The 27,846-nt window shown below is 36.6% G+C and overlaps 1 long non-coding RNA gene across 1 annotated transcript; it reads left to right on the top strand.

Moving 5' to 3' along the window:
• The first annotated feature begins 8,680 nt into the window (after nt 1-8,680).
• Nucleotides 8,681-19,838, top strand: LOC121345307. The gene is made up of 3 exons (XR_005953953.1): nt 8,681-8,728; nt 16,369-16,436; nt 19,691-19,838. It is a non-coding gene; the product is annotated as an uncharacterized LOC121345307 (long non-coding RNA).
• The last annotated feature ends 8,008 nt before the right edge of the window (nt 19,839-27,846 follow it).

Here is a 27,846-nt window from a genome sequence, read left to right as displayed (position 1 = left end):
ATGAAAAGAGTGAGGTGTGTTCCTGAGGTTATAGTCAAAGCAGGAATACCTGACTCCAATTTTCCTTAGATTTATCAAATAAGGACAGAGGCTCCCTGGCTGTTACTCTGATGCACAACTTTTCTGCATATTTCATTGCAGAAAATAATTGCAAAGGAATTTGCCACCAGGGTTATCTTCTAGAGTTTTTCCTGCAGCAGCAGAATCTTAAGTTTTAAACTTTTACCCCAAAATCTTAAAAATTATCTGCAACTAAACTCAAGAAAAATCAGCATGATCGTAAAACTTAAGAAAGTTCCATTATCTGAACTAAAATTTTAAAAATGATACCATATATATTAAAGGAAATTACACTGAGAGGAAAACCCCTCCTGGTATAATGTTCTCCAGATGATCAATAAAAGCCACATGTTGTATCACAGAAGTTTGACCAGAGTAGTTGCAGAGGAGGCCTGTGCAGTTCATTATAAAAACCCTTTGGGGACAGACAGCCTTGTTTCTAAACAGTGTTATTTATCATCAGAAAAGCAAAAACCTATTATGAGTCATGGCATCTGACATTAGAGCCTAAGCATATGCACAAGACAGAAGTACCTTAAAACACCTGACACTGAACTAAGGAAGTGCATATTAGAGGTATTTGTTTAATTTAGAGCAAAGGACACAGATTGTTCACTTCATATGAGGTCTCACCCCGAAGCAGCCACACAAGATGACATGATTGCATGACAGACCACAAATGTCACGTAAACAACCAGCGCCCTTTGGCCATAATACTTATAATGTGATCAGAAGGTTCACAGCCAACATGAACATGACTAAAAATGCCAGTTGTATCAGATGAATACAGGCTCTTTGGATTTCACGGAGCATCAAGTTAGCTGATATTCTCAGTTAGAAAAGCACTGGAAAAGTACTGTCAGTACTGGACATGTAAGATTTGCTTCCCTTTTTCAGGGCTTAAAAAACTTTCAGGTGTCACCAATTATAAACAAACAGACAAACACACCAACCACTAGACTTGATCTTGAGGACAAGTAATTTATATTATTTACAGTCTTCAAGCCCAGGGTACTGTGATTGTGCTTGCTGTTCCCTATCCCATTATGTGCCTTCTACAAGAAAACCCAGTGGCTGTCATTGAGTTTTCAAGTTATTTTTAAAGTCTGCATTATGCATTTAGGGTAAGATTTTTAAGGACAAGACATTTTGAAGTACATTACATCTGACTCAAACTAACAATGAATTTCTCTGTGGTCTTACTGGATGAAAAGGAAGTCTTGGGTGAACCTGTTCTCTTTAATCACAGTGAAATAATACTCTTTGATTTTCAGTGCATGTCATTCACAGTTATTTAAAGGACAATGCTGGAAGTCAAAACAGTCATCAAGGGTTAGAAGATATTAGACTTAACATCATACGTTTTCATTAATGGGCTTAAATGAACAAGTAAAGAAATACTCCAGTGATTAAGGCTATTAGAAAACTAGTCACTCATATCAGCCACCAAACATGACTCTCAAATTTCCATTAAAAAAGTATTTTCTGTCTTAATGAACGATTATTTGGTCACAATATGATTTTCTGAAAACAGCTAAATTATGATGCATCACTAAGTACTGATGGCTCAAAAATTTAATTGTCTGTGTCAGATTCTCTTCTTAAAAATCAGGCACTAGAATCCAAGCAGCTAAAACTATTACTTCTACAAATATAGCTAGTTTTAGGCAACATTACAGTGTTTTAAAAGCCCATTGCCATCTGCTCTGTCAAAGTAATAAATGAAGAAGTTGGATTTACATGTGGCACTCTGTTAAATGAGGTAAAGTTCAGAACAGACTTTTGCTTCCCAGCAGATGGGGATCTCCCAGCAGGGATGGAAGTCAACAAAGAGGGTAGCAGGGGGTTTCCATAAATTCATGTGATCCCTGGGCAGAACTAAATGGATTAAATAACAAGGACTCTAGGAGTTAAGCTGTATCTTGTTATACTAAGATGTCTCTGCATATTAGGTACACAACAGTTATTCATGCTTTCTTGATAAAGTAGAAAAAAACATACTATGCTTTTTGTTTGAATTTTGAGCTTGTTTTTCCTTGTGTCTTCTTGTGGAACTGCAGCACATGAGGCAAACTATAAATGTCTTCTACACAATAAGATATTCAAAAGTCTATATTATCATAGAGAAAGGCAAAAAATATCTGTGGATATCATTCAAGGGTTTCACTCTAGTATTCTAAAACTGCTCCCATTCATAGTTCATTATAATTTGGTTCACAGGATTTATTGTTAGAGGTTTTTAAAAAGGATTTTTAATATTATTTATCCTTTGCGGCTGCAAAAGTAGACAAATTTGCTAAAATTTCCCTTGTTTTGCAGACTCCTATTTATCACCCAGATTCATCACATTTGAAGAGTTAGCCATTAAACAATAGCATTTAAAAATGAATATATTAATGGGAAAGTGATTGGATGAGTACAATATGTATCTTTAAAGTTATTTTTATGTTTGTGGGCAAAGAAATAGGCATTGAGTTTAGGTTTTTATTTTAGGGCCTTTGAGCTTGAACAAGAAATTGAATAGCCGGAATTATAATGCATCACAGTGAACAGATATGTTTGCCTTTGAATAGTCTTTCATATTTGCTTTTGACAGCATATTCCAAAATTAGTCTCCTGAATTTTTGATGCTTTTTTCTGACATTCCTTGAACAAGCACCTGGTCTGGAGTAAGGATTTTAAACTTGTAGTTGTTTGTTTGTTTCTTTAAATTTACTTTGGTTGAAATCATGCCATTTTTTGCATCAGTGATCAGGATGACTGCTTCCTGTATTATTGAATAGTAAGGCTGTTCATTTTTCACTGTTTCATGGCATTGGATTTTCAGTAGATGAAAACCAAAATTTGCCCCCTTATGGTTTCAATAGGTTGTATGAACTGGTTACTTGCAGAGCATCCTATTTGAGATGCTGTATTTCACTTAATTCCAACTCAGACAAACACGAGGAAAGAAAGCATTTGCTCCTGTAGCAGAAGTAACAGACATTTGTTTAGTCTGAATGGTATTTTAATTAAGACAAATTATTTTAAATTATACTTGATGTTAATAGAGAGAAGTGTTTAATTTTAGGCACAATATAGATATATGCCCATCTACACCAAAATACATATCCACACAGGAATTTTGGATGGTTTTAATTAGAGAGATGACTACAGGGCCTGTGTCACCTGATTGCCTGACTGCTGAAAATTTGTTTCTTCACTTAGGAATGATGATTGATTTAGAGATACAGAATAATGATTATGACTGTGGCAAATCTTAAATTATTGTTTACAGACTTTTCTATTTAGCTATCTTTTTTACTTTACCTGACACTAAACTTCATGAACGATAATCCCTTTCCCAAGGAGGCAATACATTTCCAAAAATACTTTCTTAAGGTGACAGGCTAATAATTCTACCCCCATCAGCCTACTTTTCCCATATCGCCAACTCTTAGCATGTGAAATAAATTTAGGGGGAGGATCTCTTTATCAAAATGCGTTCATTGCAATCTCAACCAAAATTCTAGCACACATTTATTTTCATGTTTCTAAAAAGCATATAGCAATTTCAACAGCTGCTGACATTGACCTGACTGGCTTTGGATCTTCTGAGAAGAAAAAAGAGAAGCCCAACAGATGAGTGTAATGTGACAGAAATAGGCTGCCCAGTCTCTTCAGCAGTAGCAGGACCAATTTCCTACTGCAGAAACATCATAACACATTCAGTTCCCAAACAAATGATGGGATACTGCTGATTGATTTGCCAGTGAGCATCTACAGAAAAATGAATGGTGAGACAGTGGGAGAATCAGGCTGCAAGCTTCAAACCTCTTGCACATTTTTGATTTCACACTCAGCTAAGCTGTGTCTGCCAGTTTTTTAGTGTTAGCCTGGTTATGAGTGGATGGGATAGTTCAGGCATAGAAATATTCTTTCTGTTCCTAATTTATTTGCAATATGTGTATTTCAAAGATTATCAAAAGCATAAATCTTTTTTTAAGAAAACTGCAACAATAGAGATGAGTCTTTCATTTGCTTCCCCTGAATAAAGCATCCAGCTCCTATTGTTTTCAAAAATGAAGGATCATGTTCATGATGTGTTTACAAGACAATACAAAGGGAAAGCAGAAAACATAACCAAAGTATAAATATCTCTATGCCTATCTATATATCTATATACCTATCTAGATTTAAAAGTAAAAGTTTTTAAAGCAGTCTGTTTCAAGAAATACACAAATGATCATGTTAACTTCTGAATATACTATGTCACATTGACTGAAAGGGAAGGGAAAAAAAGCAACAGAAAGATAACACTTGAAAACTATGATACAGGATTGTATTGTGCTAGAGACGGGAATATTACAGGCAGGCTTGAATCCTGAAGCAATTTTGTGGAAGGTTCCCTGTGTGGACATCTTCAGAGAGCACAGGGCTGTCTCAGAGCATCTCTTTGACTTCAGAGAGAATCTGAGCTGCAGCTCTTCACAGGAACCACAGGTGCAAGCTCACAGAGCACCATAATTTCTGGATGCACATAAGGGAACACATGTACTGAGGTCTCTCCAGTTACTTCTTAGAAGGACTTCCTAGTCTGATTGTATTTTGCAGCAATGTCCTGCTCTAATTAGTCTCAAAAGTCCATGCTCAGATATCATGTGGCATTGCTCACTGACATGGACTAGATAAAAGCACCCACCAATTTGTCAAATCCTCGGGAGTGCCTGTGTCTGCCAAAAGTGCCAGGAAACTTAGCTCATGTCTGAGTGTCAGAGCATTTTACTTCTTCAGTCACCCTTCTGTCTTTTGTCGTTTCTTGGCCCTCATCATATATCTTCTAAAAGTGTATTACAGCTGAGAAAAAGGGCTGCCATGGGTTACAGCTGATTGTCCTGGTATCTCTATGCTGCAATGTAAAATATAACCATTGATATCATAAGAAAGGGTACTTCCAGAACTTCTGCAATTTAGTCTCATTTCTTTACTAAAAAACCCTAATATTTTGCTGTAAAATGATTGAAAATCAATAGTACTAGTCTAAGTAATTTTGTTCAGAAAATAAGGCATTTAAATTTTACCATTTCTTTTTCTGGAAAATGGAGAGTCCCATCTTCAGGAAAAGAGAGTTTTGTTTAAATTTCCATCAAGCTATTTTTAGGTGACTTAGGTTAGACTCACACACAGACTCAGGCAATGGTGAGAAATGCAGGTCACATTTCCTAAACACCTGCATTTCTTATTAAGCCCCACTGCCCTGAGTCAAATTAAATTAGCTATCTTATACAGAAGACATGAACAACACACACTTTCAAAAGAGCCTCCAGAAAATGCTTAGTCATGAGGCTTTAGGTTACTCTGAGATGACAGATTTTGGGCATTAAATTAGTGTTTTATATGTCAGGCATCATCAAACTTAGGTAAATATGTACACAGACAGGGGCAGAGCTTTAAGGAACATATCAGACAGGCGCCTCTTTGGTTCCTCAAGCACCAAGGCAGAGTGTTAGACTTCCAAACTGGTTGTCAAGGTGAATGATCTGTCCTAGTCTTTTGACAGAATTAGCCTTAAATTGCTTCAAATGTCAATTGTTGCTTGAAGAGAGGTGAGCTGTTCAAACTTATCTAAATATTTCCAGTCTAAGGAGGAAGTGTGCTGTTAAAATAGTATTGCCAACAGAAAGATTGAAACAGCAAAAGAAAAAAAAAAAATCCCTACATTTTAAAGAAGCAGCTACTCAACCATTTCTTTGGTAGTTTAATTATACCTTAAGATTTCCCTAGGGCCAAGTTTCCCTTTACATAGTACATATGCAACTAAAACTATTTTTGCTGACAAATGCTATATGCAGTGTGACAAAGCTGCAAAACAAAGAAGTGAATGTGATTGTAAATGAGATCTTCATAGAAGACTTTTTACTTTTTAGTTGGCAGATTCCATTGCTTTGACTCAGTACAAATCTGTAAAACACATTTCAGATGTAACCTACATTATGGTGTCAGGTTAGAAGAAAAATATCTCATCCAAAAGTGTGCAAAAAATTAAAACAACATTTTCCCTTAGCTTGGCTACTTATGAACAAGATGCTGAAAAGTAGAATTATCACTTCTTGGGAGAGGCTATTTTTAAATTAGTTTTTAAATCCATGGTGAAATAAAAGCTAGTTTTATTGTTCCAAAAGATCAATTTCATACAGAAAAATAAAAGCCATATTTTTCTTTTATTTTGAAATGTTCCTAAGTTACTTTCTGAAACCATAAAGTACATATTTTAAACTTTAACTTTTTAAAACATGAATGATCAGTAAAATTTATTTCACTCCATACATTGCTGATCAAGGATATAATCAATTCAGCTGTCCTATATGCATTAATTTATTTTCATCCAAATATTGCTATTTATAGTTAATCTGAATTTTCACATGCATGATAAAACAGAAGAAAAACATATAAATATTTTCTTTAACTGAGGTAAGACTTTCATCATGAACATTCTACTCAGCATGGGTGACCAGAACCTAGGAAATGTGATTGTTTCACCAACATTGATCAAAAAATATTTACACACATGCAAGTTCAGAACAAATCTAGTGAAGACTCATGAACACATTCTGGATTTTCAGCAGTCTAAATGACAGTAGAAGCGTAACCCTGGCTGCCTCTGACAGTGTTTCACTTAAGTGTTATTTAAAACAAATTTCCAGTGCAATAAGGCCTCTCCCCTCTGCAAACGTAAATTATATTTAATATGCCTGGGAACAAGCGAGGCTGCCAAAGTCTGAGGCAAGCCAGCCTTTATGACTTCAGTCCGTTCTCAGCCCTTGATTACAATTTGATTTCCTTTGGCATCAAAAGACAAACTATTTTAGTGAACAATGTTCTTCCTTTACCAAGAGTGAGCTCTAGTTTCTTGGCAGAGTGCCTATTTACTGGCAGACAACATGTCCAACCTCCCAGCAATAGCAGACCTGTGGACTTTGATTTAAAGCAGCACAAAGTAAGAAAAACAGAACAGAATGTATATTGCTCACTTGAGAGGCTTATTGTTTAACCGGCCTACTTATCATTAGCCTGTGCTCCAATCCTCAACACTTTCTTTTGTGTACTTTATGTCAGACATATGGCCACGTTGGGATGCTGACAGCAGTTTTAGCACTGCTGCACTATATGTACTACTTGTAATTTGCTCTGTCTTATAGCTGGGGCTTTCTTCAAGGAAGAAAGTGAATTTTAAATGCTGCTGTTAATAACTGCAACCGTCTGACAAGATATAAAAGTGATGTGCTTGGAGTGATAGCAGCGTTCATTCATCTACATTGAGAACCTTGTAGATGTTAAAGGATTTAAAATGGAGCATCCATTATGTGGAGAAATTAAATCCACAAACACTGCTGAATTTAAGACAAAATAAAGCATTCCCATGCTCTTAACTCCCTTGCCCCCATGTTAAAAGGAAAAAAAAAAGGAAGAAACACATTTCAAAGAGAGACAAATTTCACCCAGGCTTTTTGTTTACCTCCACCTTTGGGTAACCATATACGTCCCTCGGGAATCTGATAGCATGCTTTTTCCCTTCTCATCACTATCTGAGCTCCAAGAATGCCCTTTTACCTCTTCTTCTGTTTGTTTGTTTCCTTTACTTAAGTACCTTAAACCTGACATAGTGATCAGGAGGGACGAGCTGGTGGGATACCACTCAGGTCCAGCAGGAGCCTTCCTGCCTGCACAGGAACACCAGGGTTTCCCTGCTGTTGCTCCCCAGTTTTCCCTGGGACCAAGGTTCTTCCTGAAAATATTAGGAGCATCTTTGATTTCAGCTGAATCCTACACCTTACAAGAGCTTACCAGCTCTATTGTAGAGTAAGAAGCTTCCAATAATTATGTTCTTACATTAGAAAATATTGTTTCTATAGGAAAAAAAAAAAAAAAAAAAAAAAGTGAGGAAATGCCCTGGTAAAGAGACTGCTTTGTTTAAAAATTCTGATAGAAAATATTGATAATCTCAGAACTTTATTCCAGTTCTAAAGTGTTTGTTTTGTTTTTTTTTTTTTTTTAGTTAGAAGCAGAATAAAAAAAAATACAGGTTTGAATCAGAGCACAATATTTTAATGATTTTTAGGCAGAGCATATCCATCAGTCTCCAAATATTTGGTAAAAACTTCAGTCAATTTTGGAATTAAAAATAAAATAAAAATATATCTCAGCATTTGCCAAGGAATAGACATTACAAGTTCAATCAGCCTCACTCTAGACCAAAATACAGCTGAACAGAAAAATGGGAGCAGATATAAACACATAACATAACCTCCCTCACTGTGATAGCAGAGACACTAAAGTGAAACAGAAATTAACATCAGATAATTATAATAACAGGTAAAATAATCGAAATAATTACCTTTTTACATATCCTATTGAAAAATTCAAAAGCACCTTGGTAAGGGCAGTAGGGTGGAAGGGGGAGAGAATGTGTCTGATCTATTATTGATAGCAAAAATGAAATTACATAAGATTATTAAGGTCTTGAGCATTGTGTTATTGTCATGACAAGTGAAGAATAAGGTCTAGCAAAAAAAAAAAAAAAAGCCTCCTGTGTGCTCTGAAGATTGTCATAAGTAATAAAAGGAAAGTACAGCTGGGTGTGCGTTCTGAGAGCTAGCTTATTGTGAGACTGCTGGAGTAGAACAAAAAGGTAGGATGAAAGAAAATAATGTTATATATATAATGTTATGATATCTCAACTGGAAAATTCCTGTAAATACTTAAGGGAAAATATTAGTGGGGGAAAAAAACCTGCAGGTATTTTTAAAGCATTAAAAGGTATACTGAGACAAAAAAGGAGCAATGTAGGGTAATTAAAAAATAGTGAAGAATTATTACTGTGCAGGTTTTAAGATAAATTTCACAGAGGTGTAGTTTATTTTATATGGAATCTTACTGAGCTCACCTCAAAGCTAGGTTTGATTTGCTGGCATAACTCTTAGAAATCTCTGGATTGTTTCTTGGTTCTGGCAAACAGGAATAATCAGAGTGCTACACTGCAGATATATTCTCTTTTCTCTTAAACATGCACATAGCTAGATACCTCAAAAACTAGCTAAGCAAAACTATGTGCAATTTTACAGAGTAATACTGAAAATCAGTGCTGATGCTCCTGTCACACTGACATGATCCATGTGAAGCACAGGGTTGATGTTCCTCTGCAGTGAGACAGACTGTCAGCCATGAATTTACTCTAAGGGCATTTTTGTCTAGTTTTCTATGTCAGTGAGAAGCCACGGGAAGACAGAGAAACCATCAAGCAAATGCTTTCTTGGGTCATTCACCTGTGCTTTAAGAGACTTGAATCTAATCTCTCTTGTAACTTTAGAGAGGCAGTAATCTGAACTCACTTTGGAGAGATTACCCTTAGCAGTTTGTCGCTGAACGTTATTGGTCCAAGTAATTTTCCCAGTTAGAGGAATTTGTTTTGCTCAGTTAGAGGAATTTGTTTTGCTCATCATTAGACCACAGATGGAAGGAGCTGCTGTCCCCCAGTCCTTAAGACACATGCCCAAGAAACTGGTGCAAGTCTCAGCTCCAGCCACTGCTCCAACAATTGCTTCATCGATTACATTAAATAAATATCCAACAGCTTAATGGCTGGAGCTCTCACAACATTCAGTTGGAAGTCCTGCCATCACAGAAAGGACTTGGATACAGCTTGTTATGCTGAACATGCCACTGTCAAGGATTAAGACCAGGAATCAACAGAGGAAGAGTATGCTATGTGTATTTTATGCAACACATTCACAGGAGACATAAGTACATGAATGGTGCATTTGAGTAGCCATATTTTAGATGATTGGAATCTTTTGTTTCAGTTAGGAAATCTACTGTGGGACGGTCAGCAGTCACAGTGGCTACCTGAGGCACCATCCAAGCTGTGTGCATCTTAGACACTCAAATGGTGACAAGGTATTAAAACTCAGTTAAGATCAGAAGCTGAGGATGACTTTGAAGGTGTCATGGCTAAAGGTGAACCTCAGCACGACTTAGAGAAAGGCAGGTGCCTCACATCCTTAAGACTCTGGATTTCAGATGGCAACGGTTCCTTCACATATAGAAGTGCAAAACTCAAAACTTTAAATGTTTGGACAAGGACAATGCTAGCTAAAAATAAATTAGCTCAATACTCTATTTCCCATACTCCCTATCTCACTGGTCTCTGTCACCCTTAAAAATTCTCTTTCTTCTCAGGCTTCCAATGCTCCTTTGCATTCTAAATGAGAAGAAAATTATGATACCACCACCACTTTAAAACTTCAAATACAAGAGCCAAATTTATCACTGATGTGATCTCATTAGCTTAATGAGATTACACCAGGGATGTATTTGTCCCAAGGACTATATTAAATGAACAGTAATATATGTTTTTTGTAAAATCCTGTAATATGCTTTCATTAACTTTGTTCCCCATACCACATATTTAACCTCTCTTCCTCCCTTTCCACTCATTGTCAGTGTAAATGCAGCTCATCACCTAGGTAGAATGAAGCACATTAACTATGTGAAGGAGTCAGTATGCCGAAGTTATCTATTAATCTTTTCTCCCATCCTCTTAATGGACTGATTTCAACTCCATGAAACACAAAGCAAATATTGCTTTTCCCCATAATGAAAACTTTTTTTTTAAAAAAAATAGGTGCCAGGTGCTTTTTTTAATTTGTTTTTTACATTGTCTCTTCCTCTCCATCTCCTTCAAACTGGCAAAAATCCAGTGATTGTTTTGCTGCATCATGTATGAAATGTTTCACTTCACTGCGATACCAAGGCTGCAATCCTTCTTTCAAACTGTGAGCATTAATATGTATTTCATCCTCTGGCTTTCCTGAGCCAAAGCAAATGAACTGTGGCCTCATCGAAATGATACGGTCTCTTGACCCTTTGTGCAGTTTAAAATGATGTAACCTGAACCATTTTAATCTGAAGGCTGGAACAAGTCAAAAGCTGTAATGAGTTCAGGACACTTCAAGACATTAGAAGAGCTATCTTGCCATAAAAGATGCATCTTTTGCATATAGAAGCTGTAATAGCATAAATCTGAGTGACACAGACATAAAAAATCTGCCCACTACTAGATTTTTTCTACCTCTTCCCAATGATGACTTCAGAGACCAGATCTTACATAAGGGACATAATAATTGACAGTAAAAGCCACACCAGAGTTAAATGCCTCTGTCAATGTTTCAAACAGAATAAACATGATGGGGAGGGTTTAAACCTGTGCAATTTCCAAAGTGGCAAACTATTAAAAGCTTGGGGGAAATGCTGCCTTTCAGTGAGCTGAGTTTCTTACAAATTTTGAGAATAATATGCTTGTCCCTCCAGCCCACTCTGAGATGCCACTTCTGAAAATAACCTTCAGATCTGTTGTGAGTTCCTTCCCATTTCCATTGTGATCACCTCCGGATATCTTAGAGACAAACTTTGACTCCGCCGAGGTCACTGAAAAATTAATACAAGGAAACTTCATATGTTAGTTTGGGGTTTTTTAATACCTCTAAACTCTTTATAAAATGGGAGAAGTTCAGTCTTACAAGTGGGAAATCTTAAGAATAATGATCCCAGCCTGGAAAGCAATTAAAACGGCACAAAAACTCAGTCCCAAGTGTCAAATCCAAAGGATCGTCCTATCTTTTATAAGAGTTTAAGAAACAGCTTCTGTTCATATTATGCAGTGGTGACTTAGTTGTCTGTTCTCATCTTGAGGGCTAGCAATCTAATGGCAAAGGAAAAAAGGCAAATTAAACAAGGCAGAATGAATTCAGACTGCAAAGCATCCAGCAGAGCTGAACCTAACAAGCTTGAATTAAATAATTAGAATACCAAGGAAAAAAAACAAACCTTCAGAGAGCAAAGGGTGTTCTTGGTCACTGATTGCTATTTAACTTGATTTGGCCTCTAACGATTTAGAGATGGTCAAAATGCATAAATTTCCCCAAGCTTGATGTGCTTGGCCATGATGACTGAAGAAGGGAAGAAGTCCAATTTACATAGTACATTTTTTTAGACAGTTAAGCCTTTAAGTAGATTAATAATGTTTGGAACTTTAAAACACATAAGATTTTATTAAATGACAGCATTCAGGTTGAAAATAAAATGGAAACGAAACGACATAAGCATACACTGATTAGAAACATGCAATACCTATTTACTTAGGTTAAGGTCAAAGAGTTATTATAGTCAGATAATCAAAATATCTGCAAAGGAAAAGCTTTCAAATTTCACCAAATTATGTATCAAATAATTTTGAGAGTCTCATGGTACTGTTGAAATCCTTGAAGATTGGTGTAGGCTGAAATAGCTTTCCAGCTTGGAACTCCAGCTAAAATCCTTCTGATAACTATTCACTCACTTTCCAAGTGCAATGTCATTCAAGCTCTTAATTTTAACTCTCCACCCCAATATAGTTACATTAAATGATGGAAAAAAGTGTTGTGATATGGTTTGACATCATAATGAGAAAGAGAGAGAGAGAGAACACGACCTGCCTACAAACCCACAATATTTAATCTGATCATGCAAATTCAAAGTTTTTGCCAATAAAGAAAGTATATATTAACAAATTATCACTGGATAGGTGAGAGTAGGTTTGTGGATTTTTTTTTTTTTTTGTTATCTGGTTAAATCAGAAAGAAAATTTCTGACTTACTTATTATTCATTTTTATATGCTTGTGATTACATGAAAACTAAAATAAGTTGCAATTGGATTGGGGTTTTATACATGAAACAGAGTGACTTCATTTCAAAAATCTCAAAGATAACCTTTTTACCAAAATATTATTTGAAATTTAAAAATTAAGTGTTTCAATTGCATGATATTAAAATTGAAGTTATTTTATCTTGCACAAAATTGTATTATTTCAGAAAAATGAAACTTAATTGAATGCAACAATTAATGAGACAAAAATTCACCCAAAGCAACATTCTGCAAAATTTTTCAACCTTGAAAAATGGAACTAAATGTCTTGCACTACATTGGTAAATATTATATTTGGCTGCCCCTGTCAGCAGATCAAAATTGTCATGGCATCCTTTTGGATGCAAAGTGCTGTGTCAATACAAATTGCACTGGAAAACATTTCATCAATGACTGAATGTGAATCTTCAAAACATAGGGAAAGAACTCTCAAAAAAAGAAGCCATTCAAGAAAAATGCAAACCACAATGTGTAGAAGGGGCAAGACCTTCCTCACCCCCCAGAATTTGACTTGAGAAACTGGCTTAGGGCACATACAGTGTCCAACTCCTTCTAAACAATTAAATACCACATCTACATAGAAATAGCAATATTATAGAATTGGAATAGTGATCACTTTAGCTAGTAATACCTCAATGGGGCCTTTGAAACACAGTCATGTAACTAAGCTATTAATCAAAACAATGAATAGGTGTACGAAGTCAGTGATTAACAGTATTTTAGAGGACCTAGTAGCAGGGTTTTCAGACTTAGACTAGGCACTTTTCTAGCAAAATTAAAATCAGGCCTAGGTCACTCTTGCCTGCAGAGCACAGCTGGTAATGGCCTTCAGGAAATCAGTGCAGTGGATTTGCCGTGGCACCTCTGGTATCAGCATCCATGCTCCAGCTGTTTCCAGTTGTGCACGGTATGCACACAGGCTCTAATTTAGGACACCAAGCTCTGTTTCTTAGCTTGCATTTGGAAGGAGTTTGCAAAGGGTTAGCCAAATATTAGTCAGGTGATGTCAGCTTTGATTGCATAAGTTGCTGTGAAAATCTGGGAATCCCTGAAAAAGTCAGGAAACTGCTTTGTGGGTGTTGCTTCAAAGGGCTGGGATGGACAGTGTCCTAGATTCTTTTTCCCAACAGCATCTAAATTTATCTCCATTGTTCTTTTTTTTTCTATTTTTTTTTTTAGCTTAGTTAGTACTAAACCTGGATGCCAGCCAGCGAGGAACAACAATATCTTGACAGGGAACCTCATGCATCCCACACGGGTCATCTACATTGTCTGGGATCCGTGTGCATCAGAGATTACAACAGTGGAAAACAAAAGAATTACGCAACACAAAGGTCTCGATGAGAGTAAACAAGAGAAACGTGACTTGCTGCTGAAGCACTTTCCTGCCTGTAGTTGAAGCAGAGGGATAAGAGGAGGTCCACCCTTCAAATCTTCCCAGACAGTAACATACAAATGCAACAAATAAGCAACAGGAGTCTCATGTACTGTTGTCCGGTGTTTCTGTTTAGTCAGTACTTTCCTTGGAGCAGAGATAAAGGACTAAATTGTATGCAATTTCATACCAAAACGTGCTTGCTTTTTTTTTTTTTTTTTTTTTTTTTTTTTTTTTAAGCTGATAACATTGATAAAGTCTTAGGTAAATTAAAAACATGTGACTGAAGTCAGACCCTATTTATTCCAAAGGAAAATCAACCATACCCATGAGAGACTTTGACTGAGGGCAAGACTGTGGGACTGGTAAAATAATGATCCATTCTGAGAGAGGTTGTCTGACCTCACATTAAATGCCACAACAATGTGGCTAGCTGAACTAGCTCAGAGCCCTTGGCACAAGTGCCCCTCTAAGCACCTGCTCTGTGGGTGGTTCAGCTTGCCAAGGCTCAGCAGGCTCCCCAGGCACAGCAACATGCGCCCAAGGCACCATTGCCATTACTTTTAACCCTGCCTGAGGCTCCGCATGTACCAGCAGGGGACCACCCCTGCTTTGAAGGAAGGGGATTGCAAAATTGTTAAACTGGAGATTCATTTTTTCTCCTGCAACTCATTGGCAACAGCACATTGCTTCCGTAAGCACAAGTACATCTGCTCTATGTGGAAAGGAGAGACCCAGTCAGAAACCAGCTGAGGGTGTTCAGCATATTAAAAAATTCGTGGAGAGCTTATTATCAAGAAGGGCTTGGAAAGATGCTGTCTAGTGACCTAAAATGTTGGGAAGCCTCAAAGTACATAAAATACTGCATTTTTCTTTCCTGTCCTTTTGCACGTATTGACTGTTTGGTAGAGTCAGTCTTCAGTCTCTCACTCCCAAGGAGAAAGATGGTGCCTGTGCATGAGCTGTGTTTTGAGATATCCCTGAGGGCAATGCAAGCTGAAAGCAATCACAAGTAGCTCAAGAACAAGATTTAAGCAGAATTTAAGTATACATGACAAAGAGGTATTATTCTGAATAGACTTTTCCAGATCCTGCCTAATCCTGGAGCTACCTAGACTCCTTTGGTAAATCCATGGACTTTTGTGGTAGTCCAGAACACACAGAGGTATCTCTGCCTTCACAGTACTAAGTCAACAAATACATTTCTCTTACCTAAACCAGATCAGTACAAAAATAAGAGATGCTTTTCCACCTGTTTTGACACCATGATCCAATAATCATTCTCAGAGCACACCTAGTATCCCCTGTCATCATCAGGACCCAAGCGTACAGTTTCCCTTTAATACAAAACCTAATGATTGTAATGTTCAGTCAGGATGTAGAAAGGAGATTCAGATGACTTCCTTATTGAATCAATGCAAACCAACAACTATAATGTCTGCCAGACAATGCCATAACCACTGGGATGCAGATTACTCAAAATTTATCTCATCAATGGTGTTGAAGCAGTGCCACAGTGCACCATAATTGTAGCAGAACAAAAGTGGTTATTCCACTTTATTTGGCACTTTTGAGGCTCAGTTTTCACTTTCCAGCTAGAGGCAACCCTCTGCAAGAAAGATTTTGAAAGACTGGATCAAATCCAGAGGATGGCTAGCAAGATGAGTTTGTGACATATGAGGAGAAGCCAAAAGAACTGGGTTTGTTCAGCCTTAAGAGGAGAAGGTGAAAGGGAAACCTTTCTGATCTTTGCAGCTGCCAAATATCAAGATGCAGAGATAACAGAGGAACAGCTCTTGCCAGAGGAACAGGACTGAAGATCTCATGCACTGATGGCATGAGAAATGATAGTCACACGTTAGAAGAGAGGAAATTCTCTTTAGACATAGAGGAGGAAAATGTACCATGGAGATGACTGGGTGCCTGAGCAGGCTGCCCAGAAAGGCTGAGGAATTGCAGATACTAAAAAGTTTACTGGCCAAGTGTCCCAGCAAGCTGATCTAACTGAACCTGGTTTGTGAAGGAAATGGGAGAGGATGTCAGGAATCTCTTGGTTTGCGTGAGAAAATCTGAATTATGGTCTCGAGAACGAAATGTCAACTTATATGTGTGTATACACAGGCACATGGGGAGATATTGAAGCTCTGTTAGAAACAATAGTGCCAAACGAGCCACTCCTTTTTAAAATTCCATGTGTTTCTGTCTCCCATACAGAGCTTGAATTCTGGGCTGCAAACTCCAGATGAAGAGGAGCATCTCTAGAAATTTTAAATGAGAATAAAGTAAGTGGGATTTCATACATATCCCCAGCCTTCCAAATGGTTAGACTTGGGCAGAATTGCACATGTTTTCTAACCCAGGTAGCTTCCTCCCTCCATTCCAAAATTACTATTTTCCTCCATTCTTCGGTACAATAAGTCTGTTCCTCCTTCCCACTCAAGTCTTTTGGGTGCTCTAATTGAACTGTTCCCTAATACTCCTTAGATTTCCTGCAAACACATCAACAGTCTTGAAAAGTTTCTGCCTTCTCTGAAAAAAATTCATAATATTTCACCTTTTATGAAGTTCATTTCAAATACACTTTTACAAAAAGGTGCTTTAACTTCTGGATCTTCAAGTTAGTAGATGCTACAGTATTTAAAATATCAAAGTGGACACTGCCTCATTCGCAGATAATTTAATTTTTATACATATCTGCCTTACTTGATAGCTTCTCTTGCAGTCCACCCATAAGTGTGTATTATCTGTTATCTCCTGCCTTACAATGTGTTCTCTTGAGAAACTATGAAAGGGAAAACTAATTTCATTTTCTGTGCTTTCTTTCATAGACCTCAACACACGAGGTCTTTGTTACAGCCATGGGCCCTGGGTGCTATAGTTACATTATATTATTTCATTTTAAAAATTGAAATTATTATAGACTTTGTAAGAAAGAGGAAGGTGTAATTACAAATTAAGCAGTAAGATGGTATGGTCAATGAGGGCAGAAGTGTAAGGAAATAGCTTCAAGAAAGGCAAAACTGGTTTTATATCTTACTAAATATAGGTATCAAGATTTCAATTTCTTATATCCTCATATAAATGAAATAGACTTCACCTATGCAAAAGCCTGAAAATTATCTCAGCATGAAAATAATATTTTTTGCATGCAAATATCTTGTAAATAATTTTTTAAAATATTTTCACTTTTGCTCCATGCAATTAATTATTGGAATAATGCTTCTCTTACCATTTTTACCATTCTCACTGAGTGTGGATGTTCTGAACTATATATCGCTGGTGAATGAGTACTGAATTGACACTAGTGATCTAAGGAAGCAGAGGTGGATGTCTAAGAGATTTCATGCAGGCAGGAAATGCTGATATGTTACAGAACAAAATAAATTTCCCACTGTGACATGTAGGTTGGAGTTTATTTCCAAACTATAGCAGAAGTCTCCATCTTAATGTTGCTAATCATATTAGCTAAATATCACAGCAAGTAAAATGAGTTTTCAATAACACTGCTGAGTAATTTTCCAGCTAGTTTCATGCTTGGGATAATCTTATTTTTTTTCTTTGTAAGTTTTGCATGGATATGCTGGGGCAATTATCTTCAGGCATTTGGAAACTTAGCTAGCACAGCAGCTTGCCAGTCTGCCTTAGTGTGACCCACTGTGGTGTTTATGTTCTGCATGCCAGTGGTTATTAGCTCACATGTGCGTGGAATACCATTTTCCTCTTTATTGGTTTAACACAATAGTATGCCATGGGGAGTGTTTTACAGAGGGGACAGGATCTGAATATAGAGGTCTTTCTTCAAAGCAGGTATTCATTATCCATACACAGGAAATTTTACTCATTACTCCCATTTTTTATATTTAACCACGAACACCAAAACAGATTATATGGATGAGCTTAAAGATTAATAAATAGTGGAGAAAATAATTGCAGTTATCTTCTGAGAAATCACAGTTTGCTCACTTTTGTATAAACATATTCCAAAGCTCAGGCATTTGTTCAATAAAGGCCAGATTAAGATTGCCCACCATAGGAGAGGAGAAATTTCACAGTGATTTTCTCAGTAAATTCAACAAGTATAGGCTTCTGCATTGCTTTGTGTCTTCATCTAACATTGTGGCCACATCCCACCCAGAAATAAGCTACACTTAAATGTCTCTTCACTTCCCTAACATAAAGCTGCCCTCAGCCTGTCCCTTCAGCTGTGCACACTGAGTCAGGTCAGATAACCATGCAGGTCTAAGAAAACTAGAAGATACAAGCAAAATCCTCAGAAAAGTTATTTTTCCTTTGTCCTAGTCTAGTGTATTGCCTCATAAATAATTGTAGTAGAGCAACACAGAGAACAATGTATGGAAGGAATAAAAAGGCAGGGAGAGTAAGGTAAGGAATGCTTAAATCCTCAAAACTGCAGAAAAAGGTGTAGGGAAGGAGGATTCAAAAACAGACAAAAGAGATAGGTGTCATGTCCACAGATTTTCCCATAAAATGAAATTTTCATTAGAAAGAAAGAAAATCCTAATATGAGTGAGGAAATGGAAGCCAAACCTCAGACCATACAACAAGGTTATATACTTAAATGCATTGAACCCCTTTAATTTTGAGCCACATTTACCTATTGATCTATTGTGAGACTCCAATCCTAAAATCCTTATTTCCAACAGATGTAGCTCTTTTTTGTTTTAGCTGAATTCAAATAAATTAATTTTTATATATACTTTTTATATATGGGGTAGCAAATATTTATATTTATATACATGTAGCAAAAAGACATATCTCCTAACTGTGGGGAAAATTTGTGTCAGTGTTTGTGCCTCATTAGATGTCATAGCATCAGCCTGTAAGTAACATCATTTGTAAGAGTCTTTATCTCTAAAAAAAGTTATTAACAATGACTAGGAAGATTTTTATTTGCCTTGGGATTTTTTTCCCTCATCTAGTTATGCCATTCATAACACAATTGTCCCAAGTTCTCTGATCTTTGTCTGAGTTCATGCACCACTACTTATCTTCACTGAGAGAATTAAGTCGATTCTTTACTTGGCTGCAATTTTCAAGAACCACGTGAGAAGTCTTTATCTTTCGTACACCTACCTCTCTGTCTGATTTGGAAGCTGGCCAGTGGTTTCCAAAGTTATTAGGAAGAGAAAAATGAGAGTGAACAGAGTGACAGGCTACACAGTGACAGCATCTTCACTTCACTTGGAAACCAGACAAAAATAGATGCTTGCATATCCTAAATGACAAACTTAAGTGAAGGCAACTTTTCTGGGCTTCCGGTCTAAAGAGAAACCAGATGTTCTAGTGTTATTTTCTCTGGTGCTCCAGAGAAGAGTTTTTTTTGCCAATAAGTTTCTTTCTCCATCATGGCCTGAGACTTTTTCTGATGATAGTCAAGTGCGCAGAAGGTTGGAGTAGGGGGAACAGCCAACAAACCTTCCTCCAGAATTTTGGAAACTCACTATACAAACACATGTGAAGCACAAATATATATGAGCACATAATTTTAATTTTTAAACCTGTTTTCTTCTTACAGATATGAACAGTCAAATTATCCGCTTGCCTAAATCACCACAGAACCATTTAAAAGAGTCATTCCAACTTAAACCAACTGAGAGTCTTCATGTGCAAAACCGGGTGATTTCCCATACACATCACATTTGACAACTGTGCTGATGAAAGTGCGGGAGCCACTTCTCCTTTGAATGTTGATATTAAAATAAAGAAATTAGTCTTAGTGAGTTGTTCCTACACACCATCAGGTGGCAATCCCCAAAGAGTGTTGGGAAGGTACGGCTGAAGGAAATCTTGTGAAAGGCCCAACTCAAAAAAAAGATAACTAGGTAACGTTTCAAAAGAAATATTATCTAGTTTTATTTTAAATAAATAAACAAATAGAATCTGGGACAATAGGTATCCCATCAGACTCCCTTCTGAATACAAGAAATAAAATTTTCTTGAGGAGGATAAACATCTATTAATTCAACAGATTGCTGTTATATGCTGAAGATGGCTAAGCTCTAATTTGGGGTTAACACACTCCAGCTCAGAGAAGATTGATATGAGAATTTAATTTTACATGCTGAAAACTATCAAAATACATTATCACTATCAAGAAATCATTCTCCAGAGGTTTATACATGCACATCATCAGATATGTTACAGTCATAGACAAATCTGGGTGTAAAAGTTGAGCTAAGGCCTCTGTTGCAGGAAAAGGACTGTAATTGTAAAACTGAGGACAAAAGTACTCCTTGAATACACGTCTTAATGTCAGTTCCAACACTGATAGAAGCAATCATAATTCCTTACTCTAATGTGATAAGTCATACGAATGGGGCTTTTGCTGCCACTATCCATTTTTTTCCTAGATCAACTATCACTATGAATTACATATGAAGATTTGGGAGGGTTAATGTGTTGTCTTTGTTTTGGGACAGGGGTATTTATAAAAAAAAAATCTCCTTTATTGAGAAGCAATAGGAAAACTGTGTGGAGATGACAACATAAATTAGATGAAGTACTAAACTAAACCAGTGTGAAATGTCTACCAGGCTATTCAGGGTACTGGGACGACAGAACAAAATACATCTGGTGAGATTTGACAATATTTAACAGGAAAGAGAGGAATTTGTTCACACAGAGGTAATAACAGGTGCAAAAAAAAAAATGTTTGAACTTTTTTTTTTTATTTGTAAGAAAGTCAATTTCAGGTTTTCCAACAGATTATTTACAAGGACCATCACAGATATGTACAAGCACAGTGAAAGACAAACACAAGATGAATCCATCCTACTTTACAAAACAGAAGAACTTTCCAGGAATGTATTATTTTCTTTTTGTTTTAACTTATTCTGTAATGATAGCAGTCTTTGACATACTTGCTATGTACTGAAGAATGTCACACTTGGATTTTCTGCTTCAGTACATAAGAGGCATTAATATCCTAATGATAAGTATTCTAAAATGCCTTATTAATATGCCAGGTCTACTGGTTTCTCAAGTCTCAACACAGAAATGGAGACATTATTTTTTTTTTTCATAAGGAAATCATTTTTGTAATAGCCTCCACATAAAAATCAACTTACTTAATTTTAAAGGATCCTTCCTATGACTCTATACTTCATGTAAAACTGGCACTTAGCTTGTTCACATGCTTATTTCTTGATTTAGAACATGTAAATATAAACAAGCTTGTAGCCTGGGGTTTTTCTGTTTGGTTCTTTTTGTTTGATTGGGTTTTTTTGTTGGGCTTTTTTGCACCTTTCAGGAGATTTATGGGAAAAAACTGCACAGGGAGGCTGCTTTTTATGACCATGTGCATTCAGTCTGAGTCACCTGTGTTTGCTTTTAAAAAAATTGAGTCAGTGCTATGCCCTATCTTGTAGTGACACTTACAGCTGCACACAGACTAAGCCCATCTTACTGCTAAAATGTAGTTTGACAAGTGCTATGAACAGAGCATTAAATGGGGAAATGGCAGTACTTAAACTAAAGAAACTACATTTCCTCTCCTTATGCTTTAGTGACCAAATTAAGCAGTCTGTAAAAGCTATTCCGATACATGTATCCTCCTAATGAATTGTCCGAGTTAATTTTTTAGGTAAAATTAGCATTTTAGTAGCAAAAATATCAAAATAATAGGAAACTATATTGCACAGGGGCCATAAAAAGGTCTCAATCTTCTGAAACTCCTAAAAAATTTTGGACTATCACAGTTTCAGAAAGACCATAAAAACGTTTCTGAAAAATGTTTTCTGACAAGGAGAAATAGACCTGTCTGTGCCAATGTCCAAGACCAGACCTAGAAGTAATGGGTCTATTTAAAATTGAATGTGGAAAGCACAAGTACGGTAGGACAAGAAAGGCATACAAGGAGAAGTATCACTCTAAATTTGATTAAATGCATACCTATTACATCATGCCTCCCCTACTAGCTGTCATTGGAGACACTACTCAGGGCAGAAAGCTTGTTCTGCCACTGTTATATCTATATGGATAAATGCATCTGTCCCAGAGAATGATTGTTCACCTCTGAGCAGGTGCTGCAGCTCCTTTCACATACATTACTCAGCTGTTCCCATCTAGAGGAAAATGGTCTCACTCACACTGCATAGCATTTCCTGTGTGTCTCCCCTCTGCTCCATGCTGGTGGCCCTAGAACAAAATATTTTTTGGTGTGCTGGGTTTTATTCCAGTTCAAGGAGTTTAAGCAATTGTGAGATCAACACTTCTGTACACAGCACAGTAGTTATATGTCACTTACTAAGGAAGCTGTTGCAGAACCTGGGGCATGATGTGGGTGCTTCAGAGTGAAAATCTTGCCAGGAACATAAAATAACCAAATTTATTGAAATATATTCCAAAAATATTTTTCCAATAATGAAGGACCTACAAAGTGAAATATTCCCCAAGCTATAGCAAGTTGGTTTTTTTTTTTTTTTTTTTTTTTTTCTGATGGAGAGCTATTAGCATACTTCAAAAGAAAGCCAGGAGTCAATAAATACTTCCAACCTGTAAGACCTCGGCCCATTTCAATGTGTTCAGTTCCTTACATGAATGGAGAAATCAATTATATTGAAGCCTTGAAAAGTAACAAGAGTATGTGGGACAGAGTCCCAGTCACACACATGCAATCAGGACTCTACCTCTGTTCCTTTACCACCACCCACATGGCCTTTGTCTGGTTCATACCTGAAGGAAAAACAGAGCAGCATCTAGATTAAAATGACTACTAAAGGATGCGAATGGTTGCCCTGTTCAAACATTCAAAACTTAGGATATCAGATAGTGGCAAGGAGAGAAATAACCTCATACCATTCCTTCAGAAGCTTGTCAGAGCAAGTCATAGGGAAGGCAAGGATATCTATAAGCACAATACCACTGAACAGATTAGATATCACTATGTAGTGCGAATGGGCTGAACATGAACAACAGTATTCGATGCGAGATTGTACAAAGAAACCACAAATGTAAATATTAAACTTTGCCCAGACAAGCACATCACTGGTACAGGCAAGTTATTACTGCCCCAAATAGTATTTACCAATGTCTAACTACAGTAACCAAATGTTTGGTTTGAACATGTATTTTAAAGGTTGCCTTAGCTCAGCTATTCCAGTAGACCTATCCTGAACAAAACAGCAGCCTAAACAAAACCTGCAGCTGGGAATTTTTAGGGAAGGATTTCATGTATCTGAACAAAGCATTGAGGCTGAAGACCTGACTAGTTTTTGCTGGTGTGTGACTGCAATTGAAGTGATTCATATAGTTCTGTTAAATTGCACTATTCAGGTAAGGTTTAATTCTTTACTGGAAACTGTGTTTACACAGTTAAGCAATTTTTTAAGCATAAAACAATAACAGTTATTTTTCAGAAATATTTTTCCAAGGTATGGACTAACTGAATTAGTGGAAAAAATTGGAATTTAAAAAAAAAAAAAACAAAAAACCACAACCCACAACAAAATGGGGGTGGGGGGAGGGAGAGTGTGTGTGATTGAAGTTTAGAAGTACATAAATCACTTCAGAAATATAATTTGCAAATTCATTGTGTAAAGTAATTAATCAAAGCATGGCTGAGTTACAGTACTTGAGGGACTTTGATCTGACAACTGGAAGAAATATAAAGAAACTACTGCGTATCAAGCTACAGTGTTAGGATGTAAAATGTTTCTCCATGCTAGTCACAAGTTTAATTACTTCTTTTTTTCTGCTGACAGATCTAAATTAAAATAAATGGGCCACATCGAGACAAATTTCAGATGCATGGAGTGCTTAAGAATATATTGTTCCCACAATACAGAAATACCATGGAATTTATTAATAAGGCTGTTCTTTTTTTTTTTTATTTCACTGGGAATTGTATTGGGAAAATAAAATGGAATATAACAAGTGCTTAACATTTTCCATTTAACATGCTTAATTTAGAGGTTTTAAGGCGTTATTTTTATTCTTAAAAAAGCATATGTGTCTACCCAGATTTACAGCTGCATATAACAAGAAAAATAGTTATGGTAAAAAAACACAGACAGCAGTCACATATTAACTGAACAGCCTTAATACGGTCATGCCTTACTCTCAATATAAAAAATTCCAGTTCAAGTAATACACAGTGATTACTATGCTAATCTGAATTGCTGAAAGTGATTTGAGATGCATCTAAAGTAACTAAATGTTCTTTTAGAGTGACTAATTGCAAGAATAAAAATGAAAATACAGATTATTTATTGGAAAAGTATATGTAAATCTGTGCATCAGATTTAAAGGGTTTAGAAAGTGAATGGCACCCTTGCTAAAGGAAAATTTAAATCAGTATGTTATGTTCTGCTGTCACAAAAACTGTGAAACACAGATGGGGCTGGTCCATCTTAGTGAAACTCACATCATTAAACATGCAGTGAGAAACCAGAGTCAGGATCAACACACCCAAAGTCAAGTTTTCTAGTCATCTGCCTCAAATGAAAAAAGCACAAAGTTGAAAAGAGCTGTCATTGTTACATCACCTGTGTTCTGGCTTTTGAAACCATACAAGTTTATTTCCTAGCAATATTTCAGACGGTTATGAAGTAGCCAAAAGAAGCAGACAACATGTAGCAGACAATGTGTCCCTTTCCTATCCTCCTCCTGGCAGATAGGAAGAGGTCTTGAACAGCTCTTTGATTTCAAGGGTGATGATCTCACTCTTTCCCTTTTCACTTTCTCATCCTCCCAAAGCTACCTTCCAGCATATTTCTCCCCCACCTTCACAGTCTCTTACTTCTCACAGTTTTCTGCCCCAAGTCATTTGTAGCCTGTATATAGAAATCAGTAGATAAAATGCATAATTGCTTACATGAAGCAGGAAAAAAGCAGGAAAAAAATTGTCCTTTTTTTCTATTTGAGTGGCCATACAAATGTAGATGTTTCATTGGCTGTGCTGCTGCTATTACATAGCCATAATTCCCCTGCATATGCCACGCACAATGCAGTGAAGAAGGTTCATTCTCCTGCTCCTGCTGACTAAATTGCACGAGTGATTATGCAATCTTGCAGCAGAGGCTTCCAGAAACACTCCTTTTTGTGTATGAGCCAGCAGTGCCTGTGGGTAGGCTGGAGTTGTAGGGAAAAGGTGACCTGTCTAAGAGAAGGAGAGTAGCATTTAATGTAAGAGCACTTCCTCTGGGAAACATAACTAAAAGCCAGGCAATTCAGAAGATGTGAACACCTTTTTTCTGTGTGACTCACAAGTAAAATTATCCTCAAATAAGGTGGTTTTAAAGCAAACGCTTCACTCTTAAGAGTCTGAGACTTTAAGGTCCCCTGCACCTGGGATCCACTGACATCTTCAGATTTTATTTACTTCACAGCACTGAAGGAGTCAAAAATTCGCATGGACAGTCAAGCCTGAAGTATCAGTCCTAAAGCAAAACCAGAATGAATAATCTTTTATTCTGCAGACAAAACCAAAACACAACCTTAAATGAATGAAATAACTTAATTGCAGCTGTGGACACAATGTGCTTTGCAAGCCCCAGCCTCATTGTATCCTTCCTGAGGCCCTGCTTCCTTCCAGACATCAGTGGTTCACAGGCACCCAGTCCCAGCTCTCAGACTACGATCTGCTGAGTTCTCATGTCACTAAACCTTTGTCTTGCAATCCACCTATTCCCTCAGCTTTGCAAAGGTTGCCTCCATCCCTTGCCAGGCTATGAAAGTTGGTACAGCAGAGGTGAACAGGAAAAGCAGCGTTGGTTTGGAAATTTTAAAATAAAAAAACAAAACAAATCAAAAAAATTAAACCCCTTTTTTACTATTTCTTTACATCAATCCATACAAGCAAGAAAGGCTAAGGAAGAAAGGCTAAGAGTATACCCCAGAAATGGGATATACTTTTGTTCACACAAGTTTCTTTAAATGTGTATGTATACCTAAAATCCTAAGACATAAGTAATGATTATCTTTTTCAAAATTTCATTGTCTTCCACAGAAGTTCACTGAGAAAAAAATAATGCAAAAAAAGGTTGTCTTCTCCCTTAGAATGAGGAACTAATGCAGTCATTTTCTGGAAGAACTTCATTAGGGTAAAAAGGGTTGCAAGGATGCTTGAAACACAAGAGGTAATCCATAACACATCACTAACCCTAGTTACATATATTGCAAATCCATCCATAGGAACTTTCTTCATATCTTACACAGCAAGGAAGATTTTCTGATTGTAGCCTCCTTCCTCCTGCCTCAATTGCATTTTCTTTCAATAAATGTGTTTACTGTGAGATGTGATTTGGAAAACAAACCTGGAGGAAGGATGTTGAGGAGAGAAAAACAGGCAGAATGGGGATCTTTGTGGAAAAGAGTAAAAGGTAAAGGAACAGAAGAAAGTAAAATATAAAAGTGAAGGAAGCAGAAATTATGAACTGTCATATCAAATGGCAGAGAATTTTTTTTTTTTTTTGCTACAACCCAACTTTTAGCTTTCAAGGACAATGTCTAAATGTTGTATTAACCATTCAGAGCTTTATCCTATCTGTATAAATAAAACCATCAAAAGCACTCTGTACTTATGCACCCTAGAAGCTCAGTAGCCACTATTTTTTTTTAATTGCTGATGTATCTTTCTGTCACTAAGAGATGCAATATTCTACTCCATTGGATTAGGCACTTTGAATATTTTTTTTAATTCTTACGTTCTCTTACCACAAGTAACGTGAGTGTTACATATGTCTGCAGATATTTAATCTTGATTTTTTTTCCATTGGCATTCAAACAGTGTAATCCTCACTTCTTACACAAAAGTGAACAATGTTCAACGAAATGAGCATCTGTTTCTTTCATCCTTTCATTTTATCAGCAGGTTATTTGTGGAATCTTCTATTCTGCTTGAAGGAAATGAAAAAATTACTGATATGATTGCTACGAATTCTTCTCCTTTAGCAACCTTTGAAGTTGATTTTCTGTGAAGTATTCAGTGAAATCAAGTCATTATAGAAGATGCACACCAAGATTCATTTTTCTCCACTAATTAAGAACCTATATAGTATCAATATAAAGGCTCGTGAAAAATATTATTGTTTATTCTTTAAATAAAGTAAGCAAATACCATCTTAGGCAGCTGTGCATATAATTAATTTGTTTTGTTTTCAGAATTTAACAGTTTTCTACAAAATATGTGTCATTCTATATCATTACATTAATCTCAGAACACATCATTCAGTTTCTATATTGTGGATATGGTAACAGCTGCAATTTTCTAACAGCATGGATTCTATCCCTTTTGGTGTCCTTTCTCTCAGAGTCACAATTTTTTCCTCCTCCATACCCTCTGATTACTTTTTCATTGGATTCCATGGCTCTCCTTGAATATGACTTGGGGAAGTTTCCCAAATCTGATTGTCCAAGAAATACAGGTTCTGGGGTTTCTTGTGTGTTTGGTTGTTTGATTGTTTGTTTGTCTGTGGGGTTTTTGGTTTGGTCTTGTTTGGAGGTATTCTTGCATCTGAAAATTAATGAGAAATTTTAACAATGAAATTGACCCTTTTTGTCAAATTCCCTTCTGGAGGAAGATATGTGATTCTCATCTTAGAGTTAGAAAACAGAAAAAGGAAAGTTAATGCCATAAACCCAAAAGCAAATATGGGAAAACTGTGGTTGTATGTGGAATAAATAGTAGCTGAATGTTTTGGGCAGCATCTTCTCTTCCTCATCCCCTTTGAT

The sequence above is a fragment of the Onychostruthus taczanowskii genome, unplaced genomic scaffold (assembly GCF_017590055.1).
Source record: "Onychostruthus taczanowskii isolate IOZ18803 unplaced genomic scaffold, ASM1759005v1 scaffold71, whole genome shotgun sequence".
Classification (NCBI taxonomy): Eukaryota; Metazoa; Chordata; class Aves; order Passeriformes; family Passeridae; genus Onychostruthus; species Onychostruthus taczanowskii.
This window is presented reverse-complemented; position numbering and strand designations above follow the sequence as displayed.